This window comes from Acipenser ruthenus, chromosome 35 (genome assembly GCF_902713425.1).
Source record: "Acipenser ruthenus chromosome 35, fAciRut3.2 maternal haplotype, whole genome shotgun sequence".
Lineage (NCBI taxonomy): Eukaryota > Metazoa > Chordata > Actinopteri > Acipenseriformes > Acipenseridae > Acipenser > Acipenser ruthenus.
The window spans coordinates 6,036,854-6,053,953 of NC_081223.1; the positions used below are offsets into that span (position 1 = coordinate 6,036,854).

Sequence of the window (17,100 nt, forward strand, 5' to 3'; positions counted from 1 at the left end):
CTGGAGCGTAAACTGCATACCCTGCGCTCTGTGTGTAACTTTTTGGAAGGAGCAACGAGCACAGGCACGTTATATGCGCTGTGAATATCGTTCTACGTACACTGCGTACTGGGAACCAAGTACCGTGTGCGTTATGCTCCTACGCTGGCGTCGGATAATACGCAGCCTGTGCCAAGAGAAATCGGGCTATGCGTGCGCCGCGGTACCGCAGCACCGGAGAGGACGCTACGCAAAGTGCGTACCCAGACCGCGTGGTCAACGCGAAGCGTGTACCTGGGGGGGACAGAGGCCGAAGCCGCGGTGGGTGAAGTTTATGTCAAGCAAAAATTACAGTTTATAAGAAGGAAGGAAAGAGAGAGAGAGAGAGAGAGAGAGAGAGAGAGAGAGAGAGAGAGAGAGAGAGAGAGAGAGAGAGAGAGAGAGCACACCGAACGCACATGAACCGACTCACCGCAGCGGTCAGGTTCGGCCGGCGACTCCACTCAGACGGGGATACGGTAGTACCTAGCCCCGAGGAAGGGAGCGCGGCTGGGTCACTCGACAGAGGGGATATGGCAGGCCTAGCCCCGAGGAGGATACTTGTGTAACTCTCTTTAGGAAAAGACTCACTCGCGGGTGGCTGCACACAGCCGCTCACATACGACAGACAGTAAAAAGAGAGCGGCCCACCAAGGGGGCCGTTGAAAGACAGAAAGATGAAAGACTCTGTCTTTTTCAAGAGTCGTTGATTCCAGGAAAGCGGCAAGCCAGCTTTCAGCACGAATGCTAGGAACTACAACTAACCCAAATGGACTCGAGGGCTCTTTCTATCAACACGCTCAGTTCTAGACACAGTCTAGACACACGTCATCACAGGAAGGGGCCTTCGGCAGCTCTGATATAGAGAGCTCAGTATTACCTACCTCAAGGGCAGGGAATATCCCATACTTAATGTTGGTGGTCGTCTTCGACTTGAAAGGGAAGTGGAATTTAAACTCCCCTTTTACCCTTTGTGCAATCCATAAAATTAATAAACTGTTCAAGCGAATACAGTTTTTTTATGGGCTGACTGACCGGGGTGTCGGAGAGCATCGAGGTGTCAGAGAGCTCTCCCTCCTCATCCTCGTCTTCTCCCGCGAACGCCTCCCATTCCTCGGCCGAATCCTCCTCTGTGGCTCCCGACTCATCTTCCTCCGGCTGTGAGGACTCTGCTGAGGGCAGGGCTATGGCGTCACTGGATGCTAGTCCAACGCTGCCGCTAGCCTCCTTCCCTGTGCGGGGAAGCTCCGCAGCCACGGCCTGATCACCGCCGTCGCCGCCGCTCTCCCCCAGCCCCGACTCTCCGACAGCGGCAGCGCTGGGCTGAGACCCCGCATCTCCACCAACCAGCGAGCCATGGCTCGGCTCCCCAGGAGCAGCAGGATGAGCGAACACCCTCAGCCTGACCAGCCCCCTGCCTTTCAGCGCTGCCCTCCGCCGCAGCCGCTGATCTGAGCTTAGGGCAGGCTTGCTTCATATGCCCTTCCTCGCCACAATGAAAACATTTCATTGTGTCCGAGGTTGCTAAAATAACACACTCTTTCCCCTCTATAATAAATCTCCAGGCTACATTAAGATCCTGCCCCGGGTTATGCGGCAATACAAACACTTGTCTATGAAAAGACAACACATGTTTCACCTCGGGGTTCTTACAGCCGAGCGGAATCATTCTAATAGGGGACATGATTTTACTGTATCTTGCCAATTCTCTTTCAATCTCTACATTTGGAATAAAAGGGAGGACATTTGATAAAACCACTTTCCTCAGAGAAATTGAAAGAGGTAAAGCAGAAAGAAAAGCACCATTGACAGAAAATCCTTCCTCCACAATCTTATTTACGAGAGTTTCTTGACTTAAAAACACAACAATGGCCTTATTCATACGTGAAGCAGATTTAATGTTGTTAAAACCAATTGTCTTACCGACCGATAACAGAACGTCCTCCACGGAAACTTCATTGTCGGGCACACACCTGAACCCATGTCTCCGTGTCAGTCCCTCTATACCGCCAGAGTGTGAGCCCATCTTGGGCTACACAAACTAACTTAGCCTCCCAAATGGCAAGGCCAATAGATAGATAAATAAATAAATAACAATACAATTTGAAATAGAAAGGCTATAAATAAATAAAGCTTTTTTGAAGAAACTTATAAAATTCCTTTTAAATTAACCGTGTAAAAATAGTAAAACCAAGACTCTAAAAACGGACCTGCACTATTCAAACACACCGCTCTCAGCTCGAGAGAGAGAGAGAGAGAGAATTGAATTTTAAAATCCCTTTATTGAACAACACAAAAGAAAAACAATAAGACAGAGAGAGCACTTGATCTTTTAGTCCTTGTGCTCCCAGATTGTGGAATGCACAGCCACCTCATCCCAGAAGAGCTACATCAGTTGAAAGGTGCTATATCAATGAAGTTTAGATTATTTTTGATTGAACACAGTAGCTATGGAATTATGGGTAATCAATATATGCAAATTTCAGCAAAAACAAGGACCAAACAAATTGCCTGAAAGTGGCCAAAAGGCTTCTGACAATCACAATATATATATATATATATATATATATATATATATATATATATATATATATATATATATATATATATATACATATATATATATATATATATATATATATATATATATATATATATATATATATATATATATATATATATATATACATATATATATATATATACATATATATATATATATATATACACATATATATATATATATATATATATATATATATATATATGAAATGGAGCAGTACTGTCTCTTATAAGGACCGTGTTATTCACAGCAGTGTGAAATGGAGCGGTACTGTCTCTATAGGAGTGTGTATTTACTGCAGTGTGAAATGGAGCAGTACTGTCTCTTATAAGGAGTGTGTTATTCACAGCAGTGTGAAATGGAGCGGTACTGTCTCTTATAAGGAGCGTTTTATTCACAGCAGTGTGAAATGGAGCAGTACTGTCTCTTATAAGGAGTGTGTTATTCACAGCAGTGTGAAATGGAGCAGTACTGTCTCTATAGGAGTGTGTTATTCACAGCAGTGTGAAATGGAGCGGTACTGTCTCTTATAAGGAGGGTGTATTTACAGCAGTGTGAAATGGAGCGGTACTGTCTCTTATAAGGAGTGTGTTATTCACAGCAGTGTGAAATGGAGCGGTACTGTCTCTTATAAGGAGCGTGTTATTCACAGCAGTGTGAAATGGAGCGGTACTGTCTCTATAGGAGTGTGTTATTCACAGCAGTGTGAAATGGAGTGGTACTGTCTCTATAGGAGTGTGTTATTCACAGCAGTGTGAAATGGAGCAGTACTGTCTCTTATAAGGAGTGTGTTATTCACAGCAGTGTGAAATGGAACAGTACTGTCTCTTATAAGGAGTGTGTTATTCACAGCAGTGTGAAATGGAGCGGTACTGTCTCTTATAAGGAGTGTGTTATTCACAGCAGTGTGAAATGGAGCAGTACTGTCTCTTATAAGGAGTGTGTTATTCACAGCAGTGTGAAATGGAACAGTACTGTCTCTTATAAGGAGTGTGTTATTCACAGCAGTGTGAAATGGAGCGGTACTGTCTCTTATAAGGAGCGAGTTATTCACAGCAGTGTGAAATGGAGCAGTACTGTTTCTATAGGAGTGTGTTATTCACAGCAGTGTGAAATGGAGCGGTACTGTCTCTTATAAGGAGTGAGTTATTCACAGCAGTGTGAAATGGAGCAGTACTGTCTCTATAGGAGCCTGTTAATCACAGCAGTGTGAAATGGAGCGGTACTGTCTCTTATAAGGAGTGTGTTATTCACAGCAGTGTGAAATGGAGCGGTACTGTCTCTATAGGAGCGTGTTATTCACAGCAGTGTGAATTGGAGCAGTACTGTATCTTATAAGGAGCGTGTTATTCACAGCAGTGTGAAATGGAGCGGTACTGTCTCTTATAAGGAGTGTGTTATTCACAGCAGTGTGAAATGGAGCGGTACTGTCTCTATAGGAGCGTGTTATTCACAGCAGTGTGAAATGGAGTGGTACTGTCTCTTATAAGGAGTGTGTTATTCACAGCAGTGTGAAATGGAGCAGTACTGTCTCTTATAAGGAGTGTGTTATTCACAGCAGTGTGAAATGGAGCAGTACTGTCTCTTATAAGGATTGTGTTATTCACAGCAGTGTGAAATGGAGCAGTACTGTCTCTTATAAGGAGCGTGTTATTCACAGCAGAGTGAAATGGAGCGGTACTGTCTCTATAGGAGCGTGTTATTCACAGCAGTGTGAAATGGAGTGGTACTGTCTCTTATAAGGAGTGTGTTATTCACAGCAGTGTGAAATGGAGCAGTACTGTCTCTTATAAGGAGTGTGTTATTCACAGCAGTGTGAAATGGAGCAGTACTGTCTCTTATAAGGAGTGTGTTATTCACAGCAGTGTGAAATGGAGCAGTACTGTCTCTTATAAGGAGTGTGTTATTCACAGCAGTGTGAAATGGAGCAGTACTGTCTCTTATAAGGAGCGTGTTATTCACAGCAGTGTGAAATGGAGCGGTACTGTCTCTTATAAGGAGCGTGTTATTCACAGCAGTGTGAAATGGAGCGGTACTGTCTCTTATAAGGAGTGTGTTATTCACAGCAGTGTGAAATGGAGCGGTACTGTCTCTTATAAGGAGCGTGTTATTCACAGCAGTGTGAAATGGAGTGGTACTGTCTCTTATAAGGAGTGTGTTATTCACAGCAGTGTGAAATGGATGCGTACTGTCTCTTATAAGGAGTGAGTTATTCACAGCAGTGTGAAATGGAGCAGTACTGTCTCTATAGGAGCGTGTTATTCACAGCAGTGTGAAATGGAGCGGTACTGTCTCTTATAAGGAGCGTGTTATTCACAGCAGTGTGAAATGGACGCGTACTGTCTCTTATAAGGAGTGAGTTATTCACAGCAGTGTGAAATGGAGCAGTACTGTCTCTATAGGAGCGTGTTATTCACAGCAGTGTGAAATGGAGCGGTACTGTCTCTTATAAGGAGCGTGTTATTCACAGCAGTGTGAAATGGACGCGTACTGTCTCTTATAAGGAGTGAGTTATTCACAGCAGTGTGAAATGGACGCGTACTGTCTCTTAAAAGGAGTGAGTTATTCACAGCAGTGTGAAATGGAGCAGTACTGTCTCTATAGGAGCGTGTTATTCACAGCAGTGTGGAATGGAGTGGTACTGTCTCTTATAAGGAGCGTGTTATTCACAGCAGTGTGAAATGGAGCGGTACTGTCTTTTATAAGGAGTGTGTTATTCACAGCAGTGTGAAATGGAGCGGTACTGTCTCTATAGGAGTGTGTTATTCACAGCAGTGTGAAATGGAGCGGTACTGTCTCTATAGGAGTGTGTTATTCACAGCAGTGTGAAATGGAGCGGTACTGTCTCTATAGGAGTGTGTTATTCACAGCAGTGTGAAATGGAGTGGTACTGTCTCTTATAAGGAGTCTGTTATTCACAGCAGTGTGAAATGGACGCGTACTGTCTCTTATAAGGAGTGAGTTATTCACAGCCGTGTGAAATGGAGCGGTACTGTCTCTCATAAGGAGTGTGTTATTCACAGCAGTGTGAAATGGAGCAGTACTGTCTCTTATAAGGAGCGTGTTATTCACAGCCGTGTGAAATGGAGCGGTACTGTCTCTTATAAGGAGTGTGTTATTCACAGCAGTGTGAAATGGAGCGGTACTGTCTCTATAGGAGTGTGTTATTCACAGCAGTGTGAAATGGAGCAGTACTGTCTCTATAGGAGTGTGTTATTCACAGCAGTGTGAAATGGAGCAGTACTGTCTCTATAGGAGTGTGTTATTCACAGCAGTGTGAAATGGACGCGTACTGTCTCTTATAAGGAGTGAGTTATTCACAGCAGTGTGAAATGGAGCAGTACTGTCTCTATAGGAGCTTGTTAATCACAGCAGTGTGAAATAGAGCGGTACTGTCTTTTATAAGGAGTGTGTTATTCACAGCAGTGTGAAATGGAGCAGTACTGTCTCTTATAAGGAGCGTGTTATTCACAGCAGTGTGAAATGGAGCGGTACTGTCTCTATAGGAGTGTGTTATTCACAGCAGTGTGAAATGGAGCAGTACTGTCTCTATAGGAGCCTGTTAATCACAGCAGTGTGAAATAGAGCGGTACTGTCTCTATAGGAGCGTGTTAATCACAGCAGTGTGAAATGGAGCGGTACTGTCTCTATAGGAGTGTGTTATTCACAGCAGTGTGAAATGGAGCGGTACTGTCTCTATAGGAGTGTGTTATTCACAGCAGTGTGAAATGGAGCTGTACTGTCTCTATAGGAGTGTGTTATTCACAGCAGTGTGGAATGGAGTGGTACTGTCTCTTATAAGGAGTGTGTTATTCATAGCAGTGTGAAATGGACGCGTACTGTCTCTTATAAGGAGTGAGTTATTCACAGCCGTGTGAAATGGAGCGGTACTGTCTCTTATAAGGAGTGTGTTATTCACAGCAGTGTGAAATGGAGCAGTACTGTCTCTTATAAGGAGCGTGTTATTCACAGCCGTGTGAAATGGAGCGGTACTGTCTCTATAGGAGTGTGTTATTCACAGCAGTGTGAAATGGAGCGGTACTGTCTCTATTGGAGTGTGTTATTCACAGCAGTGTGAAATGGAGCGGTACTGTCTCTATTGGAGTGTGTTATTCACAGCAGTGTGAAATGGAGCGGTACTGTCTCTATAGGAGCGTGTTATTCACAGCAGTGTGAAATGGAGTGGTACTGTCTCTATAGGAGCGTGTTATTCACAGCAGTGTGTTGTGGAGCGGTACTGTCTCTATAGGAGTGTGTTATTCACAGCAGTGTGAAATGGAGCAGTACTGTCTCTTATAAGGAGTGTGTTATTCACAGCAGTGTGAAATGGAGCGGTACTGTCTCTTATAAGGAGTGTGTTATTCACAGCAGTGTGAAATGGAGCGGTACTGTCTCTATTGGAGTGTGTTATTCACAGCAGTGTGAAATGGAGCGATACTGTCTCTTATAAGGAGTGTGTTATTCACAGCAGTGTGAAATGGAGCAGTACTGTCTCTTATAAGGAGTGTGTTATTCACAGCAGTGTGAAATGGAGCAGTACTGTCTCTATAGGAGTGTGTTATTCACAGCAGTGTGAAATGGAGCAGTACTGTCTCTATAGGAGCGTGTTATTCACAGCAGTGTGAAATGGAGCAGTAACGTCTCTTATAAGGAGCGTGTTATTCACAGCAGTGTGAAATAGAGCGGTACTGTCTCTATAGGAGCGTGTTATTCACAGCAGTGTGAAATGGAGCGGTACTGTCTCTATAGGAGTGTGTTATTCACAGCAGTGTGAAATGGAGCAGTACTGTCTCTTATAAGGAGTGTGTTATTCACAGCAGTGTGAAATGGAGCAGTACTGTCTCTTATAAGGAGCGTGTTATTCACAGCAGTGTGAAATGGAGCGGTACTGTCTCTTATAAGGAGTGTGTTATTCACAGCAGTGTGAAATGGAGCGGTACTGTCTCTATAGGAGTGTGTTATTCACAGCAGTGTGAAATGAAGCGGTACTGTCTCTATAGGAGTGTGTTATTCACAGCAGTGTGAAATGGAGCGATACTGTCTCTTATAAGGAGTGTGTTATTCACAGCAGTGTGAAATGGAACAGTACTGTCTCTTATAAGGAGTGTGTTATTCACAGCAGTGTGAAATGGAGCAGTACTGTCTCTTATAAGGAGTGTGTTATTCACAGCAGTGTGAAATGGAGCAGTACTGTCTCTATAGGAGTGTGTTATTCACAGCAGTGTGAAATGGAGCAGTACTGTCTCTTATAAGGAGCGTGTTATTCACAGCAGTGTGAAATGGAGCGGTACTGTCTCTTATAAGGAGTGAGTTATTCACAGCAGTGTGAAATGGAGCAGTACTGTTTCTATAGGAGTGTGTTATTCACAGCAGTGTGAAATGGAGCGGTACTGTCTCTTATAAGGAGCGTGTTATTCACAGCAGTGTGAAATGGAGCGGTACTGTCTCTTATAAGGAGTGTGTTATTCACAGCAGTGTGAAATGGAGCGGTACTGTCTCTATAGGAGTGTGTTATTCACAGCAGTGTGAAATGGAGTGGTACTGTCTCTTATAAGGAGTGTGTTATTCACAGCAGTGTGAAATGGACGCGTACTGTCTCATATAAGGAGTGAGTTATTCACAGCAGTGTGAAATGGAGCAGTACTGTCTCTATAGGAGCCTGTTAATCACAGCAGTGTGAAATAGAGCGGTACTGTCTCTATAGGAGCGTGTTATTCACAGCAGTGTGAAATGGAGCAGTACTGTCTCTTATAAGGAGCGTGTTATTCACAGCAGTGTGAAATGGAGCGGTACTGTCTCTTATAAGGAGTGTGTTATTCACAGCAGTGTGAAATGGAGCGGTACTGTCTCTATAGGAGTGTGTTATTCACAGCAGTGTGAAATGGAGCGGTACTGTCTCTATAGGAGTGTGTTATTCACAGCAGTGTGAAATGGAGCGATACTGTCTCTTATAAGGTGTGTGTTATTCACAGCAGTGTGAAATGGAGCTGTACTGTCTCTTATAAGGAGTGTGTTATTCACAGCAGTGTGAAATGGAGCAGTACTGTCTCTTATAAGGAGTGTGTTATTCACAGCAGTGTGAAATGGAGCAGTACTGTCTCTATAGGAGTGTGTTATTCACAGCAGTGTGAAATGGAGCAGTACTGTCTCTATAGGAGCGTGTTATTCACAGCAGTGTGAAATGGAGCAGTACTGTCTCTTATAAGGAGTGTGTTATTCACAGCAGTGTGAAATGGAGCAGTACTGTCTCTTATAAGGAGTGTGTTATTCACAGCAGTGTGAAATGGAGCAGTACTGTCTCTATAGGAGTGTGTTATTCACAGCAGTGTGAAATGGAGCAGTACTGTCTCTTATAAGGAGCGTGTTATTCACAGCAGTGTGAAATGGAGCAGTACTGTTTCTATAGGAGTGTGTTATTCACAGCAGTGTGAAATGGAGCGGTACTGTCTCTTATAAGGAGCGTGTTATTCACAGCAGTGTGAAATGGAGCAGTACTGTCTCTTATAAGGAGTGTGTTATTCACAGCAGTGTGAAATGGACGCGTACTGTCTCTTATAAGGAGTGAGTTATTCACAGCAGTGTGAAATGGAGCAGTACTGTCTCTATAGGAGTGTGTTATTCACAGCAGTGTGAAATGGAGCAGTACTGTCTCTTATAAGGAGCGTGTTATTCACAGCAGTGTGAAATGGAGCGGTACTGTCTCTATAGGAGCGTGTTATTCACAGCAGTGTGAAATGGAGTGGTACTGTCTCTTATAAGGAGTGTGTTATTCACAGCAGTGTGAAATGGAGCAGTACTGTCTCTTATAAGGAGTGTGTTATTCACAGCAGTGTGAAATGGAGCAGTACTGTCTCTTATAAGGAGTGTGTTATTCACAGCAGTGTGAAATGGAGCAGTACTGTCTCTTATAAGGAGTGTGTTATTCACAGCAGTGTGAAATGGAGCAGTACTGTCTCTTATAAGGAGCGTGTTATTCACAGCAGTGTGAAATGGAGCGGTACTGTCTCTTATAAGGAGCGTGTTATTCACAGCAGTGTGAAATGGAGCGGTACTGTCTCTTATAAGGAGTGTGTTATTCACAGCAGTGTGAAATGGAGCGGTACTGTCTCTTATAAGGAGCGTGTTATTCACAGCAGTGTGAAATGGAGTGGTACTGTCTCTTATAAGGAGTGTGTTATTCACAGCAGTGTGAAATGGATGCGTACTGTCTCTTATAAGGAGTGAGTTATTCACAGCAGTGTGAAATGGAGCAGTACTGTCTCTATAGGAGCGTGTTATTCACAGCAGTGTGAAATGGAGCGGTACTGTCTCTTATAAGGAGCGTGTTATTCACAGCAGTGTGAAATGGACGCGTACTGTCTCTTATAAGGAGTGAGTTATTCACAGCAGTGTGAAATGGAGCAGTACTGTCTCTATAGGAGCGTGTTATTCACAGCAGTGTGAAATGGAGCGGTACTGTCTCTTATAAGGAGCGTGTTATTCACAGCAGTGTGAAATGGACGCGTACTGTCTCTTATAAGGAGTGAGTTATTCACAGCAGTGTGAAATGGACGCGTACTGTCTCTTAAAAGGAGTGAGTTATTCACAGCAGTGTGAAATGGAGCAGTACTGTCTCTATAGGAGCGTGTTATTCACAGCAGTGTGGAATGGAGTGGTACTGTCTCTTATAAGGAGCGTGTTATTCACAGCAGTGTGAAATGGAGCGGTACTGTCTTTTATAAGGAGTGTGTTATTCACAGCAGTGTGAAATGGAGCGGTACTGTCTCTATAGGAGTGTGTTATTCACAGCAGTGTGAAATGGAGCGGTACTGTCTCTATAGGAGTGTGTTATTCACAGCAGTGTGAAATGGAGCGGTACTGTCTCTATAGGAGTGTGTTATTCACAGCAGTGTGAAATGGAGTGGTACTGTCTCTTATAAGGAGTCTGTTATTCACAGCAGTGTGAAATGGACGCGTACTGTCTCTTATAAGGAGTGAGTTATTCACAGCCGTGTGAAATGGAGCGGTACTGTCTCTCATAAGGAGTGTGTTATTCACAGCAGTGTGAAATGGAGCAGTACTGTCTCTTATAAGGAGCGTGTTATTCACAGCCGTGTGAAATGGAGCGGTACTGTCTCTTATAAGGAGTGTGTTATTCACAGCAGTGTGAAATGGAGCGGTACTGTCTCTATAGGAGTGTGTTATTCACAGCAGTGTGAAATGGAGCAGTACTGTCTCTATAGGAGTGTGTTATTCACAGCAGTGTGAAATGGAGCAGTACTGTCTCTATAGGAGTGTGTTATTCACAGCAGTGTGAAATGGACGCGTACTGTCTCTTATAAGGAGTGAGTTATTCACAGCAGTGTGAAATGGAGCAGTACTGTCTCTATAGGAGCTTGTTAATCACAGCAGTGTGAAATAGAGCGGTACTGTCTTTTATAAGGAGTGTGTTATTCACAGCAGTGTGAAATGGAGCAGTACTGTCTCTTATAAGGAGCGTGTTATTCACAGCAGTGTGAAATGGAGCGGTACTGTCTCTATAGGAGTGTGTTATTCACAGCAGTGTGAAATGGAGCAGTACTGTCTCTATAGGAGCCTGTTAATCACAGCAGTGTGAAATAGAGCGGTACTGTCTCTATAGGAGCGTGTTAATCACAGCAGTGTGAAATGGAGCGGTACTGTCTCTATAGGAGTGTGTTATTCACAGCAGTGTGAAATGGAGCGGTACTGTCTCTATAGGAGTGTGTTATTCACAGCAGTGTGAAATGGAGCTGTACTGTCTCTATAGGAGTGTGTTATTCACAGCAGTGTGGAATGGAGTGGTACTGTCTCTTATAAGGAGTGTGTTATTCATAGCAGTGTGAAATGGACGCGTACTGTCTCTTATAAGGAGTGAGTTATTCACAGCCGTGTGAAATGGAGCGGTACTGTCTCTTATAAGGAGTGTGTTATTCACAGCAGTGTGAAATGGAGCAGTACTGTCTCTTATAAGGAGCGTGTTATTCACAGCCGTGTGAAATGGAGCGGTACTGTCTCTATAGGAGTGTGTTATTCACAGCAGTGTGAAATGGAGCGGTACTGTCTCTATTGGAGTGTGTTATTCACAGCAGTGTGAAATGGAGCGGTACTGTCTCTATTGGAGTGTGTTATTCACAGCAGTGTGAAATGGAGCGGTACTGTCTCTATAGGAGCGTGTTATTCACAGCAGTGTGAAATGGAGTGGTACTGTCTCTATAGGAGCGTGTTATTCACAGCAGTGTGTTGTGGAGCGGTACTGTCTCTATAGGAGTGTGTTATTCACAGCAGTGTGAAATGGAGCAGTACTGTCTCTTATAAGGAGTGTGTTATTCACAGCAGTGTGAAATGGAGCGGTACTGTCTCTTATAAGGAGTGTGTTATTCACAGCAGTGTGAAATGGAGCGGTACTGTCTCTATTGGAGTGTGTTATTCACAGCAGTGTGAAATGGAGCGATACTGTCTCTTATAAGGAGTGTGTTATTCACAGCAGTGTGAAATGGAGCAGTACTGTCTCTTATAAGGAGTGTGTTATTCACAGCAGTGTGAAATGGAGCAGTACTGTCTCTATAGGAGTGTGTTATTCACAGCAGTGTGAAATGGAGCAGTACTGTCTCTATAGGAGCGTGTTATTCACAGCAGTGTGAAATGGAGCAGTAACGTCTCTTATAAGGAGCGTGTTATTCACAGCAGTGTGAAATAGAGCGGTACTGTCTCTATAGGAGCGTGTTATTCACAGCAGTGTGAAATGGAGCGGTACTGTCTCTATAGGAGTGTGTTATTCACAGCAGTGTGAAATGGAGCAGTACTGTCTCTTATAAGGAGTGTGTTATTCACAGCAGTGTGAAATGGAGCAGTACTGTCTCTTATAAGGAGCGTGTTATTCACAGCAGTGTGAAATGGAGCGGTACTGTCTCTTATAAGGAGTGTGTTATTCACAGCAGTGTGAAATGGAGCGGTACTGTCTCTATAGGAGTGTGTTATTCACAGCAGTGTGAAATGAAGCGGTACTGTCTCTATAGGAGTGTGTTATTCACAGCAGTGTGAAATGGAGCGATACTGTCTCTTATAAGGAGTGTGTTATTCACAGCAGTGTGAAATGGAACAGTACTGTCTCTTATAAGGAGTGTGTTATTCACAGCAGTGTGAAATGGAGCAGTACTGTCTCTTATAAGGAGTGTGTTATTCACAGCAGTGTGAAATGGAGCAGTACTGTCTCTATAGGAGTGTGTTATTCACAGCAGTGTGAAATGGAGCAGTACTGTCTCTTATAAGGAGCGTGTTATTCACAGCAGTGTGAAATGGAGCGGTACTGTCTCTTATAAGGAGTGAGTTATTCACAGCAGTGTGAAATGGAGCAGTACTGTTTCTATAGGAGTGTGTTATTCACAGCAGTGTGAAATGGAGCGGTACTGTCTCTTATAAGGAGCGTGTTATTCACAGCAGTGTGAAATGGAGCGGTACTGTCTCTTATAAGGAGTGTGTTATTCACAGCAGTGTGAAATGGAGCGGTACTGTCTCTATAGGAGTGTGTTATTCACAGCAGTGTGAAATGGAGTGGTACTGTCTCTTATAAGGAGTGTGTTATTCACAGCAGTGTGAAATGGACGCGTACTGTCTCATATAAGGAGTGAGTTATTCACAGCAGTGTGAAATGGAGCAGTACTGTCTCTATAGGAGCCTGTTAATCACAGCAGTGTGAAATAGAGCGGTACTGTCTCTATAGGAGCGTGTTATTCACAGCAGTGTGAAATGGAGCAGTACTGTCTCTTATAAGGAGCGTGTTATTCACAGCAGTGTGAAATGGAGCGGTACTGTCTCTTATAAGGAGTGTGTTATTCACAGCAGTGTGAAATGGAGCGGTACTGTCTCTATAGGAGTGTGTTATTCACAGCAGTGTGAAATGGAGCGGTACTGTCTCTATAGGAGTGTGTTATTCACAGCAGTGTGAAATGGAGCGATACTGTCTCTTATAAGGTGTGTGTTATTCACAGCAGTGTGAAATGGAGCTGTACTGTCTCTTATAAGGAGTGTGTTATTCACAGCAGTGTGAAATGGAGCAGTACTGTCTCTTATAAGGAGTGTGTTATTCACAGCAGTGTGAAATGGAGCAGTACTGTCTCTATAGGAGTGTGTTATTCACAGCAGTGTGAAATGGAGCAGTACTGTCTCTATAGGAGCGTGTTATTCACAGCAGTGTGAAATGGAGCAGTACTGTCTCTTATAAGGAGTGTGTTATTCACAGCAGTGTGAAATGGAGCAGTACTGTCTCTTATAAGGAGTGTGTTATTCACAGCAGTGTGAAATGGAGCAGTACTGTCTCTATAGGAGTGTGTTATTCACAGCAGTGTGAAATGGAGCAGTACTGTCTCTTATAAGGAGCGTGTTATTCACAGCAGTGTGAAATGGAGCAGTACTGTTTCTATAGGAGTGTGTTATTCACAGCAGTGTGAAATGGAGCGGTACTGTCTCTTATAAGGAGCGTGTTATTCACAGCAGTGTGAAATGGAGCAGTACTGTCTCTTATAAGGAGTGTGTTATTCACAGCAGTGTGAAATGGACGCGTACTGTCTCTTATAAGGAGTGAGTTATTCACAGCAGTGTGAAATGGAGCAGTACTGTCTCTATAGGAGTGTGTTATTCACAGCAGTGTGAAATGGAGCAGTACTGTCTCTTATAAGGAGCGTGTTATTCACAGCAGTGTGAAATGGAGCGGTACTGTCTCTTATAAGGAGTGAGTTATTCACAGCAGTGTGAAATGGAGCAGTACTGTTTCTATAGGAGTGTGTTATTCACAGCAGTGTGAAATGGAGCGGTACTGTCTCTTATAAGGAGCGTGTTATTCACAGCAGTGTGAAATGGAGCAGTACTGTCTCTTATAAGGAGTGTGTTATTCACAGCAGTGTGAAATGGACGCGTACTGTCTCTTATAAGGAGTGAGTTATTCACAGCAGTGTGAAATGGAGCAGTACTGTCTCTTATAAGGAGCGTGTTATTCACAGCAGTGTGAAATGGAGCAGTACTGTCTCTATAGGAGCCTGTTAATCACAGCAGTGTGAAATAGAGCGGTACTGTCTCTATATGAGCGTGTTATTCACAGCAGTGTGAAATGGAGCGGTACTGTCTCTATAGGAGTGTGTTATTCACAGCAGTGTGAAATGGAGTGGTACTGTCTCTTATAAGGAGTGTGTTATTCACAGCAGTGTGAAATGGACGCGTACTGTCTCATATAAGGAGTGAGTTATTCACAGCAGTGTGAAATGGAGCAGTACTGTCTCTATAGGAGCCTGTTAATCACAGCAGTGTGAAATAGAGCGGTACTGTCTCTATAGGAGCGTGTTATTCACAGCAGTGTGAAATGGAGCAGTACTGTCTCTTATAAGGAGCGTGTTATTCACAGCAGTGTGAAATGGAGCGGTACTGTCTCTTATAAGGAGTGTGTTATTCACAGCAGTGTGAAATGGAGCGGTACTGTCTCTATAGGAGTGTGTTATTCACAGCAGTGTGAAATGGAGCGGTACTGTCTCTATAGGAGTGTGTTATTCACAGCAGTGTGAAATGGAGCGATACTGTCTCTTATAAGGTGTGTGTTATTCACAGCAGTGTGAAATGGAGCAGTACTGTCTCTTATAAGGAGTGTGTTATTCACAGCAGTGTGAAATGGAGCAGTACTGTCTCTTATAAGGAGTGTGTTATTCACAGCAGTGTGAAATGGAGCGATACTGTCTCTTATAAGGTGTGTGTTATTCACAGCAGTGTGAAATGGAGCAGTACTGTCTCTTATAAGGAGTGTGTTATTCACAGCAGTGTGAAATGGAGCGGTACTGTCTCTATAGGAGTGTGTTATTCACAGCAGTGTGAAATGGAGCAGTACTGTCTCTATAGGAGCGTGTTATTCACAGCAGTGTGAAATGGAGCAGTACTGTCTCTATAAGGAGCATGTTATTCACAGCAGTGTGAAATGGAGCAGTACTGTCTCTTATAAGGAGTGTGTTATTCACAGCAGTGTGAAATGGAGCAGTACTGTCTCTATAGGAGTGTGTTATTCACAGCAGTGTGAAATGGAGCAGTACTGTCTCTATAGGAGCGTGTTATTCACAGCAGTGTGAAATGGAGCAGTACTGTCTCTATAAGGAGCATGTTATTCACAGCAGTGTGAAATGGAGCAGTACTGTCTTTTATAAGGAGTGTGTTATTCACAGCAGTGTGAAATGGAGCAGTACTGTCTCTATAGGAGTGTGTTATTCACAGCAGTGTGAAATGGAGCGGTACTGTCTCTTATAAGGAGTGTGTTATTCACAGCAGTGTGAAATGGAGCAGTACTGTTTCTATAGGAGTGTGTTATTCACAGCAGTGTGAAATGGAGCGGTACTGTCTCTTATAAGGAGCGTGTTATTCACAGCAGTGTGAAATGGAGTGGTACTGTCTCTTATAAGGAGTGTGTTATTCACAGCAGTGTGGTCATTTTCCATTTACTGTATTTTGTTCATTTTTATTAATTTCAGCGCGATACAAAAGTGTTGCAAAGCATCAGTTTATGAAAACTGCTGTCAGAACAAAACTGAATTAACTATCTGCCTTTGATTAGCAATGAAAAATATACTGTGTGCACAATACATGTTAAAATAACAACAACAACAATAAACACAGTATAAAAATGCACTAAGGGCTGGATTCACAATCCTGACCTTCTCTGTTGCTGACGTCTCTCATCTAAAAAAATAAGAAAATAAATACAGTATTTGTAAACCATGTGAAGAAGCACATACATGAAAATCTCATCACCTCGATTTTTCTTTAAATTGAAATGCCCAGTATTTACCCGTTTTCTCCCAAATTTGGAATGCCCAATTTGATTGCTAACCTAGGCAGCTACCCACAAACCACCTGGGGCACTTTAGCCAATCGTTTATACTGTATGGTGGAGAGTGCTGTTGCCTGGTGAGATGAACTAATCCCAGCCAACTGGCAATTGCAAATGCAGCCACTAGACTGGCAACTACAGTACTAGATACAACCAAGATTCAAAACAGTGAGCTCTGGATCATATGACTAACCATGCAGTAGTGTCTTTACTAGGTGAGCCACTGCAGACCCCCAGCTAACCTTTTCTCATTAACTTCAATGTTGAAGCACTGGTAACCAGTCCTTACCTCTAACTGATATTCCACAGTTTCATATTTCTTCCCAGTATAGTAACTTTTGACCTCTTTTTTGCAGCAACTGGGATGAACGTAGTTTGCAAGGAGGAAGTCAACCACGATTATTGTCTGAAAGGTACGTAGAGGAAAATGACCTTCATGAGATCCACACTGATTTAAAACTGTGAATGCACTTTATACACAAAGACAGGGACGCATTAGCAGAATACATTGCAACTGTTTTAGACTCACCATACCGAAGTAGGCGAGTGTGGATCCAATGTATGTAATCAGCTTAATTAGACTGAATTTTCCAGCCTTTTGAAAAAAAAAAAATGTAAATGTTTATTATAATAATAAGTCTTTCATTGTGTCAGGACTCTA

General features: G+C 43.2%; 1 pseudogene; it reads right to left on the minus strand.

Annotated features, from left to right (window-relative positions):
• Positions 1–16,046: 16,046 nt before the first annotated feature.
• LOC117395248 (P2X purinoceptor 4-like) overlaps positions 16,047–17,100 on the minus strand; it is a 40,048-nt pseudogene continuing 38,994 nt past the window's right edge.